Here is a 26234-nt window from a genome sequence, read left to right on the forward strand (position 1 = left end):
CAGCTTCCTCAGTCTTCGCGGTGTGCACTACTCAGGACCACTTGCGGCTTACGTCCCAGGACAAAGGGGGCTTGTCCTTTCTTCAACGTCCTACTGCGCAAAAACGAAGTCCTTCTGAGGCTGCGTGCCTTCCGGGAGAAGTTGCGCCCCCTCAGGCGCCCGGGCTCCGCGCGCCTGCCACCGCCCATTCACCTCGCGCACCTGGCATTCCCGGTCTCGGGCCCCGCCCTGCCGCCAGCCAGGTGAGAGGGACCGGGCCCCGCCCCCGCCGGCCCCGCCCCGCCCCACTGCGCCTGCGCAGTCCGCCGTCGGCGCCAGGCGCCGGGGCGGCGCGGCCGTCGCAGTTCGGCGGGCGCAGTGCGCGTGCGCCCTGGCTGCTGGGGGGCGGGCGGCGTCCGCGGCGAGGGAGCGGGGGCGGGGAGGCGCCGTCTGGCTCGGGCTGGGGCCGGCGGGAGCGCGAACGAGAGACGACGGAACCTGTGGGCCTGTGGACTGCAGCCTAGGCGGCCAGCAGGTGAGGCCCGCGCAGGGCGGGCGTGGGTCGTGAGGGGGTGCGGGCTGCCGGCGGGCCAGGGGTGCGGCGGCCTGCCCGGGGGCGCAGGTGAGCGCGGCCCGCGCGGGGCCCGGCGGAGCATTGTCCAGCGGGCGGCGCCCGCACAGCGCCCCCTGCCGGCCGGGCCACGGCGGGGACCCGGGCGGGGCGGACTTGGGCCTCCGGGCGGGCGCGCGCTCCTTTGTTCGCCGGCCCCCACCCCTCAGTCCCCCAATCTCCGCCGCCCCCCGCCAACATGGCCGCCACCCTCCAGTCCCCAGTTTCCCGGCCGCCGCTGGCCCCTTAGCGCGCGCTTTGTTTGGAGCCGGGCGGGGAGGCCCGCGGGCAGGGGGCGGCGGCGCTGCGCAGTCGGGCGCGGGGAGGGGGCGCTGCGCCAGAATGCGGGCGGGGAGGGGGAGCGTTGCATAATCCCGGGCAGGCGACGGGGGCGGGGCGGGGGGAGGGGCGGGACCCCGGCGCGGCGGGTCGGGTCACCCCGGGGACGCGGGCCTGCCTTCGGGCCACCCCTCCCAGGCCCGGGGGGATGGCCGCGGATCTTGCAAGTTGCAGGCTCCGCGGATGCGCGGGTTTCCGCGGCGCCGGAACGCCCACCGGCCAGTCCTCGCGCCCGCGCAGCCCCTTTCCTGATGCGCCCGTCTCCTCGCCGCCCTCCGTGGGGGCGCGGCGAACGGGTTGCGTGCTCTGGAGAGAGAGAGGCACTCTCCTCTCCATCGTGAGTGACCTTGGATGTATTCGTCAAGGAATGTGTTGAAATGAATTGTGTGATGCGGGAACTGCGCAGCGCCTCGGGTTTGGCTTTCTCGAGCATCTTATTGCATTGATTGTGCGTTCTCGATTTTAGAGAGGTTCGTTTTGAGTAATGGCTTCAGTAATGTCATCGCATACGCATTTCGAAGTTTGTTTATGCATTTGCTTTTACATTTATTCTCTTTTTATTTATAATTTTTGAATCAGATTTTGTGTTTTGGAGAGATTTTCCGTGCGTGGTGGAAGTGTTTTTACTCTTGGTAAATATGGATTGTTTGACTATTTTATCACGTTCATCACAAAACAATACCAGGAACATTTAAACGTCTTAAAGGATTTCACGCTACGTGACGTGTGCCAAAGACGACTTACGCACCAAAACGCAAATACCTGTCTAACTTTTTTTCTATTGGAATTTTCTGGAAGGAATTCTATGCAATCCGAAAGGATTGATGGAGGGTACAGTAATTGCTTTCTACATCGCTTTTGTTAAGCAGTGTAAATTAAGCTTGGAGATTTATATCTGGACATACTGAGTTTTTAAACACTCTTTTGAAGTGAAATTTTGGAAAGGGCAAGTAAAATGAGTGTTCTTCCAACCTCCCTACTCCCCCCCAGCTTTAGTTAAAAGGCAAACACCAAAATATTGTAGTAGCTGGTAATTTGCAGAACGTTCGTTATCAGATTTGATAATTATATATTAAGGTACAGTATGTGTGTGCTAGTAGATCGTAGATTCTTACGAAAAATAGAATTTCTTTATAATCTTTTGAGTAGCGAAATGGTTACTTTTACAATGGTTATGAATTGGGTCAAGGCAAAAGGGCCAGTATATGTCTTCAGTCATCTTTTTGTGCCTGAAATCCAGGGAACAGTGAAAATGGATGTTCCCTGGAACAGCCATTGCGATGCCATATGTTGGTTATTGGTGTCCTTACAGTGTATCTCAGATAATTGTATGTCTGCCTTGTGGACTGAGGGATCACAATATTGATGTGGTTAATGTGTGCCCCTCTGCATTTTGTGGGTAGTGTCTCAAATTTGGCTATCATATTGATGAGAGTTATTAATTTGGTTTTTATTGACAGAAATTTAGGTGGTTTTCACTTCCGAGTGACTTACCTGATTGCACTTAGTTATAACGTTACTGGTTGCACTCCTTAATTGCTAGCATCTTTTTTCTAGTATGTTCGATATATAATTCTTTTGGTTTATCCTTTAAAATATTTACTGAGAAAGCGTTTCAATGTTAATACTGTATTTATATTTGCTGGACGTTTAATTCAATGTGTCTTCTTTCCCTTTCCATGAATGAAAAGAAACTGGAAGAAGAGAATCAACTATTTCGTGCAAGTATTTTGTTCAGTTTAGAAGATATTATGGTATTGTGAAAACAGTGTAGTCTGGAGTTTGATATGGAGTCACAATGGCCTTCCAAGTCAGAACAATCTGGGTTGAAATTGACTCCTTACTGGTCCAAAGCCACATAACTGATTCATCATGCAGCCTTTTTTTTAAAGAAAGTTTTTTTTTAAAGCTACTCGAATATGTCAGTTTTATTTTCTCTATACACACATTTGTTACTGAAAATTGCAAAAATAGTACATTGAAGATCCTTTTATTGGAGTTCACATTTTTGAAAACCAGAAAATTCAATAATTATGCTCTTGCCAAACTACCCAGTGTTTTCTTTACATTCTTGCCCCACAAGTTGCTTTACTTAAATTCTTGATGTTGGACTTCATCTCACTGACTTCAGGCTTCTGACACACAAAGGACATTTAGGACCTACTGGCTCTTTGGGTCACATCAGAGAGGAGAGCTAAAGTATGTTGAAGTTACTCAAATACATTCAAGCTACATGGATCTCTTATAAATTACTGGTATCATGGCAGAAATGAAAATACACCAAAAAAAATTCCAGAACTCTTCATCAGAATTACTGGTATACAGGCTGTTCTAGCATAGAGTAGGTTTCTCAACCGAATGCATAAAATTATCAGCAAGAAAAAAAGTACAAGAATGACAGTTTATGGTTGAAGTGGCTTGGTGTCATGATTCCCTGTTCTAGCATTCTCAGGCTGTCTGTGACACAGAAACTGCAGCTCGTTTGAATGGCTGCCTTCTTGATTCATTCTGAATTCTCCCTTTGGCCCGGTGTCTAGTTGTTTTTCAAGCCAAGAACATCTGTTGAGTAACAGGGATCTCAATTTTACCATACTTTCTTTCTGCATAGATAGCAAGCCATCTCTGGTGTCCTGGAAGGTTGTTTCTCTTCTATCCAGTTTTTGGAATGAATCTCCTGGTAGAAGGGAAGGTCCTAGGGTTGAAAGTCATGTTACTAAAGTTCTTTATTGACATCTCTGAGCAGAAGAAAGGCCCCTGAGTCGTCCTGGGAATTTTCTTCAGTGAGCATTTGTGAAGATTCTGGGGTCAAGGTTGGGTTAAACTTTTGTGGTGGGTCCATCCGAGGGCTAGTCAACAGCACTAAGCTCTTCCTGGATCTTTGGGACCCAGCGGAAAGTGATGCCAGTTCACAAATTGCTGCAAGGTAGCCTGGAAAGAAATCTATGATCCAGAAAGCCTGCAAACCCAAACTCCAGCAAATAATGGTGAAAGAGCCAACCCGCAAAGCCTTTTAAAACCTTCAATTCCTTAACTATAAACTGGGATAAAACCTATGGTGTAAGTCTGTTCTGAGAATTACGTGAAATGGATTTATAGAGTTTTCAGTACAGTTCCTGAAATACAGCAGCTGACGCCAGTAGATGTTGATTTCCTTCTCCTTTCTGCTTTTGAACTTTGCTGTAGTTGTTAGCATTTTTTTATTGTGAAGTAAACAGTTGGCTTAGTTGTGCGTCAGTATTCAGTCCAATTTAATTTTAAATTACACCTTTACTGGGAACCTATTCATGACCTTAAAATTGCCGTAAACCCTTTATAGAACAAGTCATGTTTGGCTAAATATATAAACACAGATGTATCCTTACAGACTTTATAGTCTGATAGAGGAGATACACATGCATATAATGAGGGAATTCTGTGCTGAAGGGTATCTGGGAAGAGAAGGTGATTCTACAGAATATCAGAATGGGAGAGGAAAGACATCTGGATGGACAGGAAAGCAGAAGCAGAGGCCATTGGGGATTTCATTCCCAGCCAAAAGTTAGCCCCTTCTTTTCTTTTCTCTTCTCTTCTCTTCTCTAATCTCTTTTCCTTCCTCCCTCCCTCCCTCCCTCCCTCCCTCCCTCCCTCCCTCCCTCCCTCCCTCATCTTTCTTTTTCTATTTCCTTCCTACCTACCTACCTACTATCTATCTATCTTCTATCCTCTTTTGTGAGTGTGTTTACGTATAGCAGGGGCCGAGAACACCTACCTCATTGGGGTGAGCTTAAATGAAGTAAAATGATTCATAGGCTCCTGGTATACAGTAAATGCCCAGTTGATATTGATGATGATGTCACCACTGCCTACACCACCTGTAGTTTCTTTCCTACGGCTGATCTGTCTAGAGGTGAATTTGGGGGCCACATTTTAAATTCTGCATATAACATTAAGGTGGTTGGTGTTGAATTTATAGGTAGGGGGAAGCCATTGAAAGGCAGGGACAGGATTGGACCTGTGTTTTAGAACAGTTTGAAAGGTGGGTTAGAGAAATTTGCCTGCGTAGGATCTTTAATCTCCAGAGTCTAGTCTGTTAGAGAAGCTGGTGAAGTCATTTGAGACATGGGGTATTGGTCTGAACTCAGAATATTTAATGTTACGTTAAATGTGCCTTTTTTTTTTTTTCCCTGAAGGGAGGGAAGGATTTATTCAATGTGAATATTTTATCCAAAGGTTGAGAGAATAGATGAAAAGACTAGTAAGGCATCTTTATACCATTTGAGATGTTAGATTATAGTAGCATGTTAACAAAATAGGCAGTTTTTTTTAAAAACTAGATTATGTTTCTTTGTAGTTGTTTATGCTTGGGCCTGTGTTTACATTATTTAACACATCATATGTGTGAATTACTATTACTTAACCTGACACAGGCCACAAGGAGAGAAAAGAATGTCCCTTTTTCGTACTTTGGGGTTTTTTTTTTTTGAGGCGAAATCTCGCTCTGTCGCCAGGCTGGAGTGCAGTGGAGCAATCTTGGCTCACTGCAACCTCCGCCTCCTGGATTCAAGTGATTCTCCTGCCTCAGCCTCTTAATAGCTGGATCTACAGGCGTGCGCCACCACAACCAGCTAATTTTTGTATTTTTAGTATGGATGGGGGTTTCACCATGTTGGCCAGGATGGCCTCGATGTCTTGACATCGTGATGCGCCCACCTCGGCCTCCCAAAGTGCTGGGATTACAGGTGTCAGTCACTTCGCCTGGCCTGATTTTTTTTTTTTTTTTGGAGGTAGGGGTTTGAATTACTTTCTTTTTTCTTTCTCTCTTGAGCATCATTGTAGACCCATGAGTTTTTATGCATGCAGTGTGTGTTTTTGTGTTTTTAGTTTTGAGAAAGAGTCTTGCTCTGTCACCCAGGCTGGAGTGCAGTGGTGGGACCTTGGCTTACTATAACCTCCACCTCCTGGGTTCAAGCTATTCTCCTGGCTCAGCCTCCCAAGCAGCTGGGATTACAGGCATGCACCACCATACCTGGCTAATTTGTGTTTTTCGTAAGACGGGGTTTTACCTTGTTGGTCCACCTGGTCTCAAACTCCTGATCTCAAGTAATCCTCCCACCTCAGCCTCCCAAAGTGCTGGGATTATAGGCGTGAGCCACCACATCTGGCCTTATCCAATGTGTTTTAATCAAATACTCACTGTTTTTCCGTAACTTGTCACAACTTGGACGTGTTGAGGTCCTTTCAACCTAGTTCTCTTTGCTTTGATGTGACACGTAATCTCTGAAGCTTTTCTTGCTTTCTGACACGAGAAGTCTGAGGTTCACTTTGTGCTTTTCCTGCCAAATACCTATCAGCCGTTTCTTGCAGCTTGTTTTATTGAGCAGTAGAATTTAGATACAAAAATCTAAATTGTTATATGTTCTTACTGTTAGGATGCCCATGCTTTTATAGGACAGCCATGGGAAACATACAGATTTTGATTTTTATATTGGTATTTCCAGTTCGAATTTAACATCACAGAGTTTTTACTATGAGCTTATCCTTTTTTTCTAACGTTGAAAATTTACATTCTTAGCAGCATTAATGTAATTGCATTATCTTATAGTAATGTAGTAGTTTGAAAATAACACTAATAACAAGCAACTCTAGGTTTATGTTTGGTTATGGTTCTTTTTGTTCTTAAAATGTATCCACATAAGCATGTACAGTTGACATTCTGATTTGTAAGGCCATTTGAAAAGCATTTCTCTGATTTTGTGTTTGATAATTAATTTGGTTTGTTTGCCTGAAATTCTTCCTTTAAGAATTGCTTTAGTTTTTCATTTAATGTATTTTTTAACATGTAGAACATTTATGTGAACATTTATATAGTTAAAAAATCCAATCAGTATTAAAAAGTTATGTTCACAGCTTCATTTTAATTCTGTCCCTCCACTAATTTCTATCCTGCCCCAGTTGTTTCTGCTTTATTCTTCTGATATTTCATTTTTGCAAATGTAAGTGTATGTGTACATTTTTATTTCCCTTTCTTACACAGTAGGCAGCATTCTATGCACACTGCTCTGCTTTATTTTAATACATTCTGGAGATCGCTTTGTGGAAGTGCATTCTTTTGTGCTTGCAACTCATCTCCTATTGATGAACATTTGGGTTGTTTATGTTCTCTTGGCTGTTATAAATATTGCAGCAATGAATAACCTTGTGGGTATAATGTTTTGTATTTGTGCACTTACAGCTTTAAGATAGATTGTGGGGTGAAAGGTAAACACATTTGTGATTTTGTTAGTGGCAAAACAGTTATATTTTCTTCTTTTTTTTTTTTTTTTTTTTTGTTGTTGTTGTTGTTGTTGTTGAGACGGAGTCTCGCTCTGTCGCCCAGGCTGGAGTGCAGTGGCTGGATCTCAGCTCACTGCAAGCTCCGCCTGCCGGGTTTACGCCATTCTCCTGCCTCAGCCTCCCGAGTAGCTGGGACTACAGGCGCCCGCCACCTCGCCCGGCTAGTTTTTTGTATTTTTAGTAGAGACGGGGTTTCACCATGTTAGCCAGGATGGTCTCGATCTCCTGACCTCGTGATCCGCCCGTCTCGGCCTCCCAAAGTGCTGGGATTACAGGCTTGAGCCACCGCGCCCGGCATATTTTCTTTTTAAAACTTTTTTTTTGTAGAGATGAGGTCTCACAGTGTTGCCCAGGATGATCTTGAACTCCTGACCCCAAGCAGTCCTTTCACCTGGGCTTCCCAAAATCTTGGGATTACAGGCGTCAGGCACCAATACAGCCTTAAAAAATAACATTTTCAGGGTGGGCGTGGTGGCTCATGCCTGTAATCCCAGCACTTTGGGAGGCTGAGGTGGGTGGATCATGAGGTCAGGAGTTCGAGAACAGCCTGACCAACATGGTGATACCCCATCTGTACTAAAAATACAAAAATTAGCTGGACGTGGTGGTGCGTGCCTGTAATCCCGGCTACTCGGGAGGCTGAGGCAAGAAAATTGCTTAAACCGGGAGGCAGAGACTGTGAGCTGAGATTGCGCCACTGCACTCCAGCCTGGGCGACAGAGGGAGACTCCATCTCAAAAACAACAACAGCAAAAACCCATCTCTACTAAGAATACAAAAATTAGCCAGGCATGGTGGCATGCGCCTGTAATCCCAGCTACTCCTAATGAGAATCACTTGAACCTTGGGAGGCGGAGCTTGCAGTGAGCCGAGATCACCCTGTTGTACTCCAGCCTGGGTGACAGAGTGAGACTCCATCTCAAAAAAAAAAATTACATTTTAAAAGGCAGATCTTACCATGTCAGCCTTTTACTTAAAACTCTAAATGGTGGCCGGGCAGGCATGGTGGTTCACACCTGTAATGCCAGCACTTTGGGAGGCTGAGGTGGGCAGATTACCTGAAACCAGAAGTTTGAGACCAGCCTGGCCAACATGGTGAAACTCCATCTCTACTAAAAATACAAAAATTAGCCAGGCGTGGTGGTGCATGCCTGTAATCCCAGCTACTCAGGAGGCTGAGGCAGGAGAATTGCTTGAACCTGGGAGGTGGAGGCTGCAATGAGCTGAGATCATGCCCCTGCTCTCCAGACTGGTCAACAGAGTGAGACTCCGTGTCAGAAAACAAAACAAAACAAAAAAAACTCCGAATGGCTTTCCAGTGCCTTAAGGACAAAAGTTTATAGAGTAGCCTCAAGAGTACACATATATTTGGTATACATATAGTTTTACATCCCTTAACAATGGGGATACATTCAGAGAACCTCATTGTGTACCTCATAGAGTGTACTTACAGAGACCTATATGGGACAACCTGCTGGCACCTAGGCTATGTAGTATGGCTTAATGCTCCTAGGCTACAAACCTGTACATTATGTGACTGAACTGAATACTGTAGACTGTTGGAACACAGTGGTAAGTATTTATATATCTAAACATACCTAAGCACAGAGAAAGTACAGTAGAAACATGGTATAAAAGATGAATGGAATGCCTGTGTAGGGCGCTTAGCATGAATGGAGCTGGCAGGACTGGAAGTTGCACTGGGTTGAGTCTGTGAGTGAGTGGTGAGTGAATGTGAAGGCCTAGAATATTACTGTTCACTACTGTAGACTGTATATAAACACTACAGTTAGTCTACACTACAGTTAGTCTACACTAAATTTATAAAAAGTTTCTTCAGTAATTAACCCTGGCTTACTGTAAGTTTTTAACAAGTTTTTAAACTTTTTTTTTTAACTTTTTGTCTTTTTAAATAGCACTTAGCTTAAAACAGCCTCATGATATGGATCCACTGATTTATGGGTCTGTTGACAGAAACGTTATTAGATGGTGCATGACTAATTACTTTTGGGCCTCAGCCTCATCTTGTACTAGTTTCCCCCTTGCTTTCTTTGCTCCAGCTGTATGGGGCCTCCTTCATTCTCCTGGAATCTTCTCCTCCATCTTCTCCACCAGGAATCTTGGCACTTGTTCTTTTCTTCTGCCTGGAATGCCTTTCTTTGTTAACAGTTATTCTTGGTCTTTAGAGTTTGGCTCAAGCATCACTTTTTAATGAAATTTTCTGTGTGCATGCTTGCAAATTTTCATAAGATAAAGAGATTGGAGTATACTGATATTCATCACCTACTCCAACAAGCATCGGTTGCCTGAAGTTTTTTTTTTTTCATTTTCCAGACAGAGTCTTGCTCTGTTGCCCAGGCTGGAGTGCAGTGGTGCGATCTCAGCTCACTGCAGCCTCCGCTTCCCAGGTTCTAGCGATTCTCCGTCCTCAGTCTCCCAAGTAGCTGGGACTACAGGTGTGTGCCACCACGCCTGGCTAATTTTTTTTTTTTTTGAGATGGAGTCTGTTGCCCAGGCTGGAGTGCAGTGGTGCGATCTTGGCTCACTGCAACCTCCACCTCCCGGTTAAAGCGATTCTTCTGCCTCAGCTTCCTGAGTAGCTGAGACTGCAGGCGCCTGCCACCGCACCCGGCTAATTTTTTGTATTTTTAGTAGAGACAGGGTTTCACCGTGTTGGCCAGGCTGGTTTTCATCTCCTGACCTCAAGTGATCTGCCCTCCTCTGCCTCCCAAAGTGCTGAGATTACAGGTGTGAGCCACTGTGCCTGGCCTGAAGTTGTTTTTTTGAGACAAGGTCTCACTCCTATTACTTAGGCTATAGTGCGGTGGCACAGTTTTGGCTCATTGCAGCCTCGACCTCCCTGGGCTCAGGTGATCTTCCCATCTCAGCCTCCTGAATAGCTGAGACTATGGCATGAGCCACCATGCCTGGCTAGTTTATTGTGGTATTTTTAGTAGAGACAGGATTTTGCCTTGTTGCCCAGGCTGGTCTTGAGCTCCTGGACTCAAGCTATCTACCTGCCTCAGCCTCCCAAAGTGCTGGGATTACAGGCATGAGCCACTGTGCCCGGCTGTCTGAAGTTCTTGAAGTTTTTTCTTGACCCTTCTGCAGTCAGGTCCTCTTGGTGCTTATCAGAATTACAGTGTTATATTAGTTTGTGTGATTTAATTAATTTTAGTTTTCCCACAAAGGCTGAGTTTCATGAAAGCAGAACCGTTCCTGTTTTTGCCTGTAATTACTTTTCTGGTATCTAGCTCAATGTCTGGATTGTGAGGACTCAAGCTACCCTGTGCAGTAGCTAGAATTAAATCATAAGGAAATTGAGGCTGTCCAGTTGGTTAAATGTCTTGTCTGCTGCACAGGTATTTGTCATACAGTGATTATTAAGTAACAGTTTGTTGACTTTTATTTATTTATTTTGAGAGGGTGTTTCGCTCTTGTTGCCCAGGCTGGAGTGCAGTGGCACAATGTTGGCTCACTACAACCTCCGCCTCCTGGAATCAAGCGATTCTCCTGCGTCAGCCTCCTGAGTAGCTGGGACTACAGGCATGCACCACCACACCGGCTAATTTTGTATTTTTAGAGACGGGGTTTCTCCATGTTGGTCAGGCTGGTCTCAAACTCCTGACCTCAGGTGATCCACTTGCCTTGGCCTCCCAAAGTGCTAGGATTACAGGCGTGAGCCACTGAACCTGGCCTTGTTGATTTGCAATTGTAATTTCTTTTCAGGACCTCATAAGGTTTAGAAAAATGAAACCACTAGGATGGATAAAGAAAAACATACATGAAATATGTCTGTGTATGTATTAAGGCATGTGTTACAGTGACTTGAGTTCACACAGTGTAGAAGCTGGCCAAGCAGTTTCTATTAGGCTGTTGTCTTTGTGCTTGATGCTGGAGTTTGAAGTCCACAGGGCAGTCGTTTGAGAAAGAACGATGGATGTGAAGTGGGGAAGAAGATGACACAGGAGGCCACAGGCAAGGTACATGGAAACCATGCTAGTTCTAGTTGCCTTTGTTCCTGCTTGTGTGGGTGGCCTGTAAGAGTTGGATCCTTGGTACATGTAGCCCAGGAGCAGAGAAGCTTAAGGAGAACCCAGAGGAAGGTGGAGTGGATGCAGCTGTGATTCTCGGCCAACCACTGCCTCACATGAATGGGGTGAGTCAGAAGATGAGCAGCAACAGTGTGTGCAGGCTGCAGGGTGGTTGCTTCATCTCCTGCACCCTTCACCTGCTGCACAAGAATCTCTGTGAGCCATGCAAGGAGACATAAAGGAAAGGAAATTCGGGGGAATATAGTTCAGCTTAGCCAAGTTCAAACCAGACAAAACAGAATGATGAGCTCAGGCTTTTGAATTTTTAGCTCGGGTTGCATGCAAGGGACCTGAAGTTTTCTGTGGCTGCTCTAAAAATGCAAATGTAATTCTCAATTTGTGGGTGAGATAATTGATTGGTAGGAATGGAATCCTGAAAATTGGATTGGAGGCATATGGTCAGAGTCTGTTTAAGCTGGAAACCTTCAATCCTTAAGTGCTGCTCTGCTACCTTTGCCAGAGAAGCAGCGTTTCCAACCCTTTTCAGAGGAACTTAATCTCTGTTTGCCTGAAAAACCTGTAATTGGCCTCCCTTTGGGTAGTTGCTCTGCACGGTACTGTCTTTCTGATAATCTGCCCTGTAATCCTTCTTTCTTGTGGATCTGTGACTGGACTGTAGTTGGCAGCAGGCCCCGGAGAGTGAGGTGACCCATGAGAAAGGTATGCTACACTCCGAAAGATTGTGTAGTTTTGCCACTATATAGTCAGGAGCCTGGAGGAGTATTTGTGGCAATGGAGCTTAGGAATGTAGTGTTTTAGAGGAAGGAACATTAAGTTGGGTCAGGCAGAATTTATTGATATGGGCTCACTAAGTAGAGGTTCTGGATTCAGTGTTATAGTTCAAGGGGTTAGAAAGGGCTCTTAACAGTTGGATTGATTGGCTGAGGCCCATCCCACAAGGCCTGATGCCTCAATTAGATTTTTTCCCACCTAACGAGAAACAGGCACTCACCTTGTATGAGAGTGTATATTTGGCCTGGCATGGTGGCTAATACCTGTAATCCCAGCACTTTGGGAGGCCAAGGCAGGCGGATCACCTGAGGTCAGGAATTTGAGACCAGCCTGGCCAACATGGCGATACCCCATCTCTACTAAAAATATAAAAATTAACCGGACATCATGGCCCATGCCTTAATCCCAGCTACTTGGCAGGCTGAAGCAGGAGAATTGCTTGAGCCCAGGAGGCAGAGGTTGCAGTGAGCGAAGATCGTGCCACTGCACTCCGGCTGGGGTGACAGAGTGACACTCCGCCTCAAGAAAAAAAAAAGAATAATTAGCTGGATGTGGTGGCTTGTGCCTGTAGTTTCATTTACGTGGGAGGCTGAAGTGGGAGGATCAGTTGAGCTGGGGAAGTTGAGGCTGCAGTGAGCCAGCCTGGGCAACAAAGCGAGACTAATAAAATATTAGTTCATAAGGAAAGGTTCACCTAAATGCAGTGAGCCAGCCTGGGCAGCAGAGCGAGACTAATAAAATATTAGTTCATAAGGAAAGGTTCACCTAAATGCATAGCCCTTAAATAAATAACTTGCATCGTTGGTGAAACTGTACTTTGCTAGGACCTCTTTGGAGGATAGCTACACTAAAACAGAATTTAAAATGTATGTACTCTGTTGATCCAGCAGTTGCACTGCTAGGATTTTATTGTATAGGTAAATTTGGACAGTATACAAATATGTATGTGTAAGGTTTTTCATTGTATCAGTGTTTGTAATTGAGAAAAATCAGAAACAACTGTCCAATAATGGAGTTAAGACAGAGTAAATGACCATCATACACATACACTGGAATATTCTGCCACTGTTAACAATAAGAGTTTGATAGGAAAAAAAATTCATACAGCCATCCCTCCATATTAGGGAATTGGTTCCAGGACCTACTCCTCACCCCCCGCCCCCCTTGGATACCAAAATCCATGGATGCTCAAGTTTCTTATATAAAATGGTGTAGTATTTGCATATAATCTATTCACATCTTTCTGTATACTTTAATCTCTGAATTACTCGTAGTATGTAATACAGTGTAAATGCTATACAAATGGTTATACTGTATTGTTTAGGGAATAACTACAAGGAAAAAAGTTTGTGTTTGGTACAGATGAAACCATTTTTTCCCAAGATTTTTAAAATCTGAGGTTAGTTGAATCCACAGATGTGGAATTCAAGGGATAAGAGGGCCAAGGGCCTACTTTATTACACGAAAAATGTAACATTTAATGAGAGACACAAATTGTGGAACTTACGTTCTCGCTTATGTTGAGATGTTATGTTTTAAGACTTTGCATAGAAATACATTGCTAAATTCTTATTTTTTCCTTTTATTGCATAATATTTTACATCTTTATGGGATACATACGAATACTTGTTACATGCATAGAATGTATAATGATCAAGTCAGGGTACCTGGAGCATCCATCACCTTGAGTATTTATCTTTTTTTGTTTTTGAGACGGAGTCTCGCTCTGTTGCCCAGGCTGGAGTGCGGTGGTGCGATCTCGGCTTGCTGGAACCTCCTGGCTCCTGGGTTCAAGCAATTCTCTCGCCTCAGCCTCCTGAGTAAGCTGGGATTACAGGTGTGTGCCACCATGCTGGGCTAATTTTTGTATTTTTAGTAGAGACAGGGTTTCACCATGTTGGCCAGGCTGGTCTGGATCCCCTGACCTCAGTGATCCACCTGCCTCAGCCTCCCAAAGTGCTGGGATTGCAGGTGTGAACTACCATGCCTGGCTGAGTATATATAATTTCTGTGTGCTGGTAACATTTCAAGCCTTCTCTTTTAGCTACTTTGAAATATACAGTATATATTTGCTAACTATGGTGACCCTACTCTGCTATAGAACATTAGAACTTTCTAACTGTATGTTTGTACCCATTAACCAACCTGTCTTCCTCACCCCCCATCCCTTCCCAGCCTCTGATACCTGTCATTGTTTTCTCTATTTCCATGAGGTTAACTTTTTTTTTTTTAGCTCCCATGTATTTGTGAGAACATATGGTATTTGTCTTTCTGTGCCTGGCCTGGCTTATTTCACTTAACATAATGACCTCCAGCTTCATCCATGTTGCTGCAAACATGATTTCATTCTTCTTTCTGGCTGAATGGCGTTCCATTGTGTTTATACGCCACGTTTTCTTTATCTCTCTGCTCATCCATGGATACTTGGGTTGATTCCGTATCTTTGCTTTTGTAAATAGTGCTGTGATAAACAGGTGAGTGTTCGTATCCCTTCGATATACTAATTTCTTTTCCTTTGGATAAATAGCCAATAGTGGGATTGCTGGATCATGTGGTAGTTCTATTTTTAGTGTTTTGAGAAATTTCTGTACTGTTTTTTGTAATAGGTTTACTAATTTCCATTCCCAATGTGTAAGAATTCCCTTTTCTCCACATCCTTGCCAGCGTCTGTTGTTTGTGTTTTTGATAATAGTTATCCTAATTGATCAGGTGCTATCTCATTGTAGTTTCTATTTGCATTTACCTGGTGATTACTGATGTGAGCATTTTTTCGTATATCATTTGGCCATTTGTATGTTTTTTGATGGCCTTTGCCCACTTTTTGGTGGGATTATTTGTTTTTTTTTTTTTTTTTTTTTTTTTTGAGACGGAGTCTCGCTCTGTCGCCCTGGCTGGAGTGCAGTGGCCGGATCTCAGCTCACTGCAAGCTCCGCCTCCCGGGTTTACGCCATTCTCCTGCCTCAGCCTCCCGAGTAGCTGGGACTACAGGCGCCTGCCACCTCGCCCGGCTAATTTTTTGTATTTTTAGTAGAGACGGGGTTTCACCAGGTTAACCAGAATTGTCTCGATCTCCTGACCTCGTGATCCGCCCGTCTCGGCCTCCCAAAGTGCTGGGATTACAGGCTTGAGCCACCACGCCCGGCCTATTTGTTTTTTTTTAATTGTTGATTATTTGAGCTCGTTGCATGTTATGGATTTTAGTCCTTTGTCATGAATAGTTTGCACACATCATTTCCCATTCAACAGGTTGTCTCTTCACTCTGTCATTTGTTTGCTTTGTTGTGCAGAAGCTTTTCACCTTGTTCTATTGGTTATTGAAAGAGATATATAAATACTTTGATTTTGCATTTGTCAGTTTCTCCTTAGCACCGATACTTTGTGCTTTGTACATTGTCATAGTATGAGGGTATGTTCTTAGATGCATTGGTATTTAGAGCTGTATATCAACCAGGTCTTTTATTAAAATCGCTATTGGCTGGGTGTGATGGCTAATGCCTGTAATCCCAGCAGTTTGGGAGGCTTGAGGCGGGAGGATCACTTGAGTCTTGAGTTTGAGACCAGCCTGGGCAACATAGCAAGACGTCATCTCTACAGAAAATTAAAAAAAATTAGCTGTGTGTGGTGGCACACACCTGTAGTCCCAGCCACTCGAGAAGGTGATGTGGGTGGATCACTTGAGCCTGGGAGATGAAGGATGCACTCAGGAGCCCCGATCTTACTACTGCACTTAGCCTGGGTGACAGAGTAAGACCCTGTCTCCAAAGCGGGGAAAAAATAGAAAACCACTATTAAGCGTTCATTTTAAGGGAGAAGTATTATTAGAGGTAAAGTTTATTTAGCTTGATATTAATGTTGCTGTAGAGTTTTCCTTTGGTTAGTATGTGCAGGGTATATCCTTTTTTACTCTTTAATTTCAGTCTTATTTTTCAAGCATGTGTTGCTTAATGATGACAGTATGTTCTGAGAAATGCATTGTTAGGTGAGCATTAGAGCATGTATTTGCACAAAACTTAGATGGTGTAGCCTTTGACACACTTAGGCTAAATGGTATAAGCCTATTTGCTCCTAGGTTACAAACCTGTATAGTATGTGACTGAACTGAATATTGTAGACAGTTGGAACACAATGGTAAGTAATTATAAGTACAGTGAAAACATGGTATAAAAGATACAGAAATGGTACAACTGTATAGACCACTTACCATGAATGGAGCTTGCAGGATTGTAAATTGCTCTGGGTGAGTGAGTGGTGAGTGAATGTGAAGGCCTAGGACATTATTGTGCACTATTGTAGACGGTGTACAAACCCTGTACAGCTAGGCTACATTAAATTTATAGAAAAAAATTTTCTTCAATAATAAATTAACGTTAGCTTACTCTTTTCCATCCACGCAATTCTTTTTTTTTTTTTTTTTTTTTTGGAGACGAAGTCTTGCTCTGTCGCCCGGGCTGGAGTGCAGTGGCGCTATCTCGGCTCACTGCAAGCTCCGCCTCCTGGGTTCACACAGTTCTCCTGCCTCAGCTTCCCCAGTAGCTGGGACTACAGGTGCCCGCCACCATGCCTGGCTAAGTTTTGTATTTTTAGTAGAGATGGGGTTTCACCATGTTAGCCAGGATGGTCTCAATCTCCTGACCTCGTGATCCACCCGCCTCGGCCTTACAAAGTGCTGAGATCACAGGTGTGAGCCACTGCGCCCGGCCTACCCCCCCAATTCTTCAATCTAGTCTTTGCTACTGCACTCAGACAGCGAAGACACTTTTTTCTTGCATCTATATTAGAAACTGTGTAGCTTTTTTACTTTATTAACTTCATAATTTTTAAATTTCTTGATTCTTACAGTACTTAGCTTAAAACACAAACATATTGTACAGATGTATAGAAATTCTTCCTCTGTATTGTTATTTTGTAAGCCTTTTCTATTTTAAAAGTGTATTACTTTTGTTTTTACTTTTTAAACTTTTTGTTAAAAGCTAAGATACTTTGCCAGGCGCGGTGGTTCATGCCTGTAATCCCAGCACTTCAGGAGGCCGAGGCAGGCGGATCACCTGAGGTCAGGAGTTCACGACCATCCTGGCCAACATGGTGAAACCCCATCTCTATTAAAAATACAAGAAGTAACCGGGTGTGGTGGCAGGCACCTGTAATCCCAGGTACTCGGGAGGCTGAGGCAGGAGAATCGCTTGAACCCGGAAGGCAGAGGTTTCAGTAAGCCGAGATCGCGCCATTGCGCTCCAGCCTGGGGGACAAGAGAGTAAGACTTTGTCTCAAAAAAAAAAAAAAAGAAAAGAAAACGAATACTCAAGATCGTCTGTATCACTGTCTTCCAGCTCGGCACCTTGTCACAGTGAAAGGTCTTCAGGTGCAATAACACATTTGGAGTTGTCATCTGTGATAACAGTGCTTTCTTCTGGAGTACCTCCTGAAGGACCTGCCAGAGGCTGTTTTACACTGAACTTTTTCTTTTTTAAGTAAGTATGAGTACAGTCTAAACTAATGATTAAACATATAGTTAATACATAAACCAGTAACATAGTTGTTTATTGTCAAGTACTATGTACTGTACATAATTGTACTATACTTTTTTTTTTTTTTGAGACGGGGTCTCGCTCTGTCTCCCAGGCTGGAGTGCAGTGGCACGATCTAGGCTCACAGCAACCTGTACCTCCCGGGTTCAAGCAATTCTCCTGCCTCAGCCTCCCAGGTAGCTGGGATTACAGGCATGTGCCACCATCCCTGGCTATTTTGTATTTTTAGTAGAGATGGGTTTTCACCATGTTGGTCAGGCTGGTCTTGAACTCCTGACCTCGTGATCCACCCACCTTGGCCTCCCAAAGTGCTGGGATTACAGATGTGAGCCACCGTGCCTGCCCTGTACTGTACTCCCCCTACCCCTCACACTGAGATGGAGTTTCGCCCTCGTTACCCAGGCTGGAGTGCAATGGCGTGACCTCGTCTCACTGCAGCCTCCACCTCCCGGGTTCAAGCGATTCTCCTGCCTCAGCCTCCTGAGTAGCTGGGATTATAGGTGCCTGCCACCATGCCTGGCTCATTTTTTTTTTTTTTTTAAGTAGAGACAGGGTTTCGCCATGTTGGCCAGGCTGGTCTTGAACTCCTGACCTCAGGCGATCCATCCACGTCAGCTTCCCAAAGTGCTGGGATTACAAGCGTGAGCCACCGTGCCTGGCCTGTACTATAATATGATTTTGAACACAGTAGTTTTGTTTGCAGCACAGTGGGTTTGTTTACACCAGCATCACCACAAATGGCTATGAAATACTAGACAATAGGAATTTTTTAGCTCCATTATAATTTTTTTTTTTTTTTGAAACAGGGTCTCACTCTGTGGCCAAGGCTGGAGTGCAGTGGTGCGATCTTGGCTAACTGCAGCCTCTGCCTCCTGGGTTTAAGTGATCCTCACGGTCTCCCTAGTAATTGTGACTACAGGTGCCTGCCACTATGCCTGGCGTGTGTGTGTGTGTGTGTGTGTGTGTGTGTGTGTGTGTGTGTAGAGATGGGGTTTTGCCACGTTGCCTAGTCTGGTCTCCATCCCTTGGACTGAAGTGATTTGCCCACCTTGGCCTCCCAAAGTGCTGGGGTTACAGGTGTGAGCCATTGTGCCTGGCTCTGTTATAATCTTACGGGACTACCGTTGTATATGTGATCCATTGTTGACTGAAACGTCACTGCATGGGGCATGACTGTACTTATGTCTTGAAAGATTCTCTTGCCAACAATACATACTAGAATTATTATTATTATTTTTTCTTGAGTTGGAGTCTCGCTCTGTCGCCCAGGCTGGAGTTCAGTGGCGCAATCTCAGCTCACTGCAAGCTCCACCTCCCGTGTCAACGCCATTCTCCCACCTCAGCCTGACTACAGGTGCCCGCCACATGCCTGGCTAATTTTTTTGGTATTTTTAGTAGAGACGGGGTTTTACTGTGTTAGCCAGGATGGTCTCCATCTCTTGACCTTGTGATCCACCTGCCTTGGCCTCCCAGAGTGCTGGGATTTCAGGCATGAGCCACCATGCCCAGTCAGTATATACTAGAATTTTTAAAAATCTTGTGTGTTTCTTGTGATTACAGCATCTGTCTATTGGCATTTGACAAAGTAACTGACATTTAGGTTCAAATCTGTTAGTAAGCACTTTCTACCTGTCAAGCCTGTTTTGTACCTTTTCCTGTCCTTTCTTGCCTTGTTTTAGATGCTATTTTTTTATGTTTGTTCTGCTGTTCTAACTTGGAAGTTACTTAAACATGAATCTTTTACTATCAAAATCTAATATTATTTGATATTAACCTCCTCTCCTGAATAGTCTGTTGAGCTCATTTTTATTCACATTGTCATTATTGTGTTGTTTTAATTCTGTCTGTATTTTATCTTGATGTGATTAATTTGTGTTTTCAATAACCATTTAGATTTACCCACAGAATTTATCTTTTTCATTTCCTAACTAGATCCTCCATCTTGGAACATTTTCTTCTGCCTGAAGAACATCCTTTATGCTTCCCACCTTTTGTGTAACTTCTGGTAGTGAATTTCCTGAGTATGTGTTAGTCTAGACATGCCTCAAATTGATCTTCCTTTAAAAAAAAAAAAAAGATGGAGTCTCACTCTGTTGCCCAGGCTTGAGTGCAGTGGTGTGATCTCAGCTCGCTGCAAACTCTGCCTCCCAGTTCAAGCCATTCACCTGCCTCAGCCTCCCGAATAGCTGGGACTACAGGTGTGTGCCACCATGCTTGGCTAATTTTTTTGGTATTTTTAGTATAGACAGGGTTTTGTCATATTGCCCAGGCTGGTCTTGAACTCTTGATCCCTAGTGATCCATCCGCTCGACCTCCCAAAGTCCTGGGATTACAGGTGTGAGCCACCGGCCCGATCTTCCCCTTTGAAGGATACTTTTGATGTGTACGGAATTCTAAGTTGTCAGTTTTCTTCTAAGTGTTAAAATAAGCTATTGAATTGTGGCCAGGTGCAGTGGCTCACATCTATAATCCCAGCACTTTGGGCAGCCACGGCGAGAGGATTACTTGAGCTCAGGAGTTCGAGACCACTCTGGGCAACATAGTGAGACCTCATCTCTAATTTTTTTAAATTAAAAAGAAGCTATTGAATTGTATCTTAAGTTTTCCTTTTTTTTTTTTTTTTTTTTTATGTAAGACGTACAGTGTCAGTTTTAAAATTCATTCCTGTGACTGGAATCATTCCCTCTCTCTTTTTTTTTTTTTTTTTTTTGAGACAAGAGTCTTACTCTGTCACCCAGGCTGGAGTGCAGTTGTACGACCTCGACTCACTGCAGCCTCGACCTCCCAGGCTCAAATGATCCTCCTACCTCAGCCTCTTGAGCAGCTGGTACCACAGGCCTGAGCCACCCCATGCCTGGCTATTTTTTGTAGTTTTTATACAGACAGGCAGGGTTTCACCATGTTGGGCAGACTGGTCTTGAACTCCCAACCTTGTGATCCACCCGCCTTGGCCTCCGAAAGTGCTGGGATTACGGGCGTGGCCATCGTGCCCAGCCCTTTTGTGTGTGTGTGTGTGTGTGTGTGTGTGTGTTGAGAGGGATTTTTGCTCTTGTTGCCCAGGCTGGAGTGCAATGGCGTGATCTCGGCTCACCGCATCCTCCGCCTCCCGGGTCCAAGAGGTTCTCCTGATTCAGCCTCTCAAGCAACTGGGATTACAGGCATGCGCCACCAAGCCCGGCTAATTTTGTATTTTTAGTAGAAATGGGGTTTTTCCATGTTGGTCAGGCTGGTCTCGAACTCTTGGCCTCAGGTGATCTGCCCACCTCGGCCTCCCAAAGTGCTGAGGTTACAAGCATGAGCCACTGTGCCTGGCCTGCTTTTCTTTTTTGTTTTTTTTTTTCCTGCTGGTTTTTCATTTTTTTCTCCTTGTTGGCTCTGTGTGTGTGTGTGTGTGTGTGTGTGTGTGTGTGTGTGTACACACGTGCACATCTAGTAGATCACATATTAAATATCATTTGAATAATATGGGGTCTAGGATGATATATCTAGAGAAGATTTATGCTTCTTTCTACCTCAGGCATCTTAGGGAATAGGCAGTTTGGGATCACCTTGGTTCAGTTTTGGGGATAAAGATAAGTTGCAGTTGAGCTACACGTCTTAGAGCCTGGCTGCTTCCCTTTCCCTCACTTCCTAAGTGCAGCTATTCAGGATTCCAACTCGAAGGGAGATGAGTTTACCAGTCCCCCTGTAAACCCAGCTGGTCCTTGGCAGTTGCTCTCAGGGACCAAAGTGGTTATAAATGTAGGGTTTGCCTTTTTAGATCCTGCCTCTCTCTTACCTTACTATCTTCCAAGTTATTTGATGCTTTCATGCATATATTTAGTGTGTGTGTGCAACATTTTTGTTTTTTAAAGACATTTATTCAGCATCACGATCACACTATTACATTTAGCAATCAACAGCATAGGTGCAAACAAACAAACAAACAAACAAAACAACTTCATTAAAACCCTCTGTTGGAATGCTTTACACTTTCCACAGATCAGAAACTAAAATAACCTGTTATACCATTAGTCACAAATACAGTCTTCGAGTTTTTTGCCCATACACGAGTATTTGTCTAAAACATGTCTTCTTTGTAGCATCTAGGCCCTGCCACCACTGTGCTTTGCTGAATTCACAAATCTATTGTAACCTGTAGCTTCCCTGTCACTTCTCTGACTCTCCTTTCTTGCCAAGCTTTGTTTCCTACTTAAAATCTTCTGCCATAGCTACTGCTGCTACTGGAACCACCATAGCCACCTTGGTTTCATGGTTTGGCATAGTATTGGCCTCCACCACCATAGGGGCCAGAGCTCCTGCCTCCAAAGTTTCCTCCCTTCACGGGTCCAAAATTTGAAGACTGATTGTTGTAATTGGCAAAATAATTGTAGCTTCCACCACCTCCAAAATTGCTTCCATCATTACCAAATCCATTATAGCCATCCCCGCTGCCACCAAAACCACCACGACCACTGAAGTTTCCTCCATGACCAAAGTTGTCATTCCCACCGAAACCACCTCCATGACCACCACCAAAGTTTCCAGAACCACTTCGCTTCTCTGGCTGGATGAAGCACTCGCCGTCTCTTGCTTTGACGGGGCTTTCCTGACTTCACGGCTGTGGCCATTCACAGGCTGGTGTTTCTGAATGACAGTCTTACCCTCGGAGTCATGGTCGTCAAAGGTTACAAAGGCAGAGCCCCTTTCCTTGCCACTGCCTCGGTCAGTCATGATTTCAATCACTTTAGTTTTTCAGAACTGTTCAAAATGATCTCTTAGGTGATGTTTTTTAGTATCTTCTTTAATGCCACCAACAAATGTCTTTTTCACAGTTAACTGGGCACCTGGTCTTTGAGAATCTTCTCTTGAGACAGGTCTCTTTGGTTCCACAACTCTTCCATCCACCTTGTGTGGCCTTGCATTCATGGCTGCATCCACCTCCTCCACAGTGGCACATGTGACAAACCCAAAGCCCCTGGAGAGCTTGGTGTTTGGAATCTCTCATTACCACATGCCCGTGAGCATCCCCCATTGCTCAGAATGGCTCCTCAGACTCTTATCCGTTGTTTCAAAGCTCAGCCCTCCAGTGAAGAGCTTCCTCAGCTGTTGGGGCTCTTTAGGAGACTGTAACTTAGACATGATGGCATGGAGAAGAGAGACTTTAATGATGCTTCAGTGTCATCCATGGGCAGAAAGCTTTTTTTTGGAGACAAGATCGCATTTTGTCACCCAGGCTAGAGTGCAGTTGCATGATCTTGGCTTACTGCAGCCTTGGCCTCCTGGGCTCAAGCTGTCCTGTGTCAGCCTCCCTAGTAGCCGGGACTACAGGCATGCATTGCCGTGCCTAATTTTTTAAAATTTTAGTGGAGATGAGATCACCCTATGTTCCTGAGGCTGGTCTTGAATGCCTGGGCTCAAGCAATCTTCCCTCCCTTGCCTTCCAAAGTGCTGGGATTACAGGTGTGAACCACTGTGCCTGGCCTATTTTCAACTTTTTCTCATGGTAGTTTTCAGTTATATGCAGAAGTCAAGAAAATAGTTCAAAACAACCCCGTTTGTATCCTTAACATAATTCCAGCAGTCGTTGATAGAGCTTTCTTGCTTCTGGTATGACAGGATATTTCAAGCTCCTCTAATATCCTTCTCTTCATCTGGAATCGGCTATTTCTCTAAGAAACTCTGGTTTCTGATAGTTTTTACAAGGGATGTCCGTGTAAATTTTACTTTAATTTTGTAGCTGTGTTGGGAGGATTGTTTAAATTACCAGTCCATTATTACCAAGAGTTGGCCATTTACGTTGATCCTTGCGGGTGACCTTCAGAAACCCATCAGAGACCCAGAGAGACTGCTTGTTGCCCATAGTTTTGGGCACTTAGGGTTGTGCCATGGACTGTTTGCCAGTTTTATGAAACCTATGGATGCCTTTTCAGAATCTTTCTGAACACAATGAATGAAATACACAGGATCACAACAGAAACCAATTATATTTAAACAGTTAGACAAATATTATTACCCTGTTAAACAGAAGACTGACGTCTTTGTCAGTAATTGTTTTTTTTTTTTAAAGACAGTCTCGCTCTGTCACTCAGGCTGGAGTTCAGATGGGACAGTCTCAGCTCACTGCAACCTCCACCTCCCGGGTTCAAGTGATTCTCCCGCTTCAGCCTCCCTAGTGGCTGGGCCTACAGGCGCATGCCACCACACCTGGGTAATTTTTATATTTTTAGTAGAGATGGGGTTTCACTGTGTTGGCCAGGCTGGTCTCGAACTCCTGACCTCGTGATCCGCCTGCCTCAGCCTGGGATTACAGGCGTGAGCCACCGCACCAGACCTCTTTGTCAGTAATTGAAGTGACAAGACAATATTGTTGATACATAGATAATTCAGATTTTGTTTTTTAAGATACTAAAATTAAGGGTTTTTTTGTTTTGTTTTTTTGAGATGGAGTTTTGCTCTGTCTCTCAGGCTAGAGTGCAGTAGTGTGATCTTGGCTCACTGCAGCCTCAGGCTCCCAGGTTCAAGCGTCCTGCCTCCACCTCCTAAGTAACTGGCTCTATAGGTGCACACCACCACATCTGGCTAATTTTTGTGGAGATGGGGTTTTACCATATTGGCCAGGCTGGTCTCAAACTCCTGACATCAGGTGATCTGCCTTGGCCTCCTAAAGTCTTGGGATTACAGTCGTGAGCCACTTGTCTGGCCAAGGTGTTTTTTTTTTTTTTGGAGATGGAGTATCACTCTGTCGCCCAGGCTGGAGTGCAGTGGCACAGCCTCAGCTCACTGCAAGTTCCGCCTCCTGGGTTTACTTAACGCCATTCTCCTGCCTCAGCCTCCCGAGTAGCTGGGACTACAGGCGCCCGCCACCATGCCCGGCTAATTTTTTGTGTTTTTAGTAGAGATGGGGTTTCACCGTGTTAGCCAGGATGATCTCAATCTCCTGATCTCGTGATTCTCCCGCCTTGGCCTTGCAAAGTGCTAAGATTACAGGCATGAGCCACTGCGCCCGGCCGTATTTTTTTTTTTTTTTTTTAAAGGCAGTCTCCCTGTATTGCCCAGGATGGAGTGCAGTGGTGCGATTTTGGCATACTGCAACCTCAGCCTCCCAGGTTCAAGCGATTCTTGTACCTCAGCCTCCTGAGTAGCTGGGACTACAAGTGCGCACCACCACACCTGGCTAATTTTTTAGTAGAGACGGGGTTTCACCATTTTGGCCAGGCTGGTCTCAAACTCCTGACCTCAAGCAGTCTGCCTGCCTTGGCCTCCTAAAGTGTTGGCCTCCCAAGGCCTCACACTCTACAGGTGTGAGCCACTGCACTGGGCCAAAATTAAGGTTTTGATGTTTAATAAAAATCAGTTGTGTGGTGGTCTTTGGCTTATCTCCTTTTATATATTCATCAACAAATAATTGTTGATGGGGAATGTATCATTGCGATACATTTCGACTTAGATCAAAGTTAATAGGTTTCCACAAGACTGCCCTCTCACTTTGGATACCAGGTGCAAACTTGAGGGGCTCCTGTGTTACTTTTATTTCTGACTGAGTACAAATGGGAGGTTTCTGTCACACTCAAGTTTGATAATTCACTTAGGATGACTCACAAAACTCAAGAAAGTCCAGTACTGACAGTTTATTGTAACAAAAAAAATGCAACTTAGGACCAACCATCAGAAGTGACATATAGGACGGTGTCTGGGAAGGTCCCAGATGTGAAGTGTTCATACCCTCCTATGGAGACAGGGTGGATCATCTCGGTGTCTCCATGTGTGACTATACACACAGAGTATTAACCAGGAAAGCTCACGTGAGCCTCTGTGTCCAGAGTTATTGGTGCTTAATTACATCAGCATGATCCATTTAATCATTGGCTTTGAACTTGAACTCAATTTCTAGCTCCCTTCTCTGGACTTGGGGCTGCCATCCTGGGGCTCAGAGCCCCAGCCTTCTGATGCCATGATTGGTCTTTCTGGTTTGGCCAGCTCCCCAGCCTCACATCCTGAGACATCTTGTTAGTATAAACTAGGTGCTCACCGTGAATCACAGAGATGCCCTGTCCCTCTCAGGACATTTCAGGGATTTAAAGGGCACTAACTGGAGCTGGGACAAAGGCCATCCAAGCTCTTTGTTATACCACAGTCAGCAATTCTGCATTCAATTTGATGCGTAAGGACCAGGCCTAGTGATAAGCACATGGCTGACCTGAGCTGTGCCTGCGCGCCTGCATGAGAAGAGTCTGTGCTCTGTCTGTTCTGGTGGCAAGTCTAGTCAAGTGTCAGTTGATGAGCTTAAATGGTGTTTTGAGCTACAACAAATTCAATGGGATGGAAATATATGTGATTTCTATTGTTGAGAAGTTGGAAGTACTACTGATACTGTGGTTTGTTTACATTCATGATAGAAGGAACTGCTGTACTTCAGGTAGAGGTTAGGAAAGATGAAGATAAAATTTTTCTCCTGTCCAAATCCTTGGTCCTTATAAATGTTGACCATGTATTACACTTGTATTAAAACTTGGTGTTTAGATGTTTAGTGGTTTAGGGTGTTTAATAATTTTTTTTTGAGATGGATTCTCGCTCTGTCACCCAGGCTGAATGAAGTGCAGTGGCATGATCTTGGCTCACTGCAACCTCCACCTCCTGGGTTCAGGCAATTTTCCTGCCTTA

The 26234-nt window shown here is 44.7% G+C and overlaps 1 protein-coding gene and 1 pseudogene across 6 annotated transcripts in view; one reads left to right on the plus strand and one right to left on the minus strand.

Moving 5' to 3' along the window:
- The first annotated feature begins 301 nt into the window (after positions 1-301).
- The window catches only part of SPIN1 (spindlin 1), an 88768-nt gene continuing 62835 nt past the window's right edge, over positions 302-26234 (plus strand). For 2 of the 6 annotated variants that reach the window (XM_030919552.1, XM_030919551.1), the window contains exon 1: positions 373-514. The gene's annotated coding sequence lies outside the window, so the exon portion shown is untranslated. Of the gene's footprint in view, positions 515-1055; positions 1399-17393; positions 17535-26234 lie in introns of those variants that run through there. The other 4 variants (XM_030919549.1, XM_030919548.1, XM_030919553.1 and 1 more) reach the window with 4 other exon arrangements.
- Positions 21784-22712, minus strand: LOC115893936 (annotated as a pseudogene).

The sequence above is a fragment of the Rhinopithecus roxellana genome, chromosome 16 (genome assembly GCF_007565055.1).
Source record: "Rhinopithecus roxellana isolate Shanxi Qingling chromosome 16, ASM756505v1, whole genome shotgun sequence".
NCBI lineage: Eukaryota > Metazoa > Chordata > Mammalia > Primates > Cercopithecidae > Rhinopithecus > Rhinopithecus roxellana.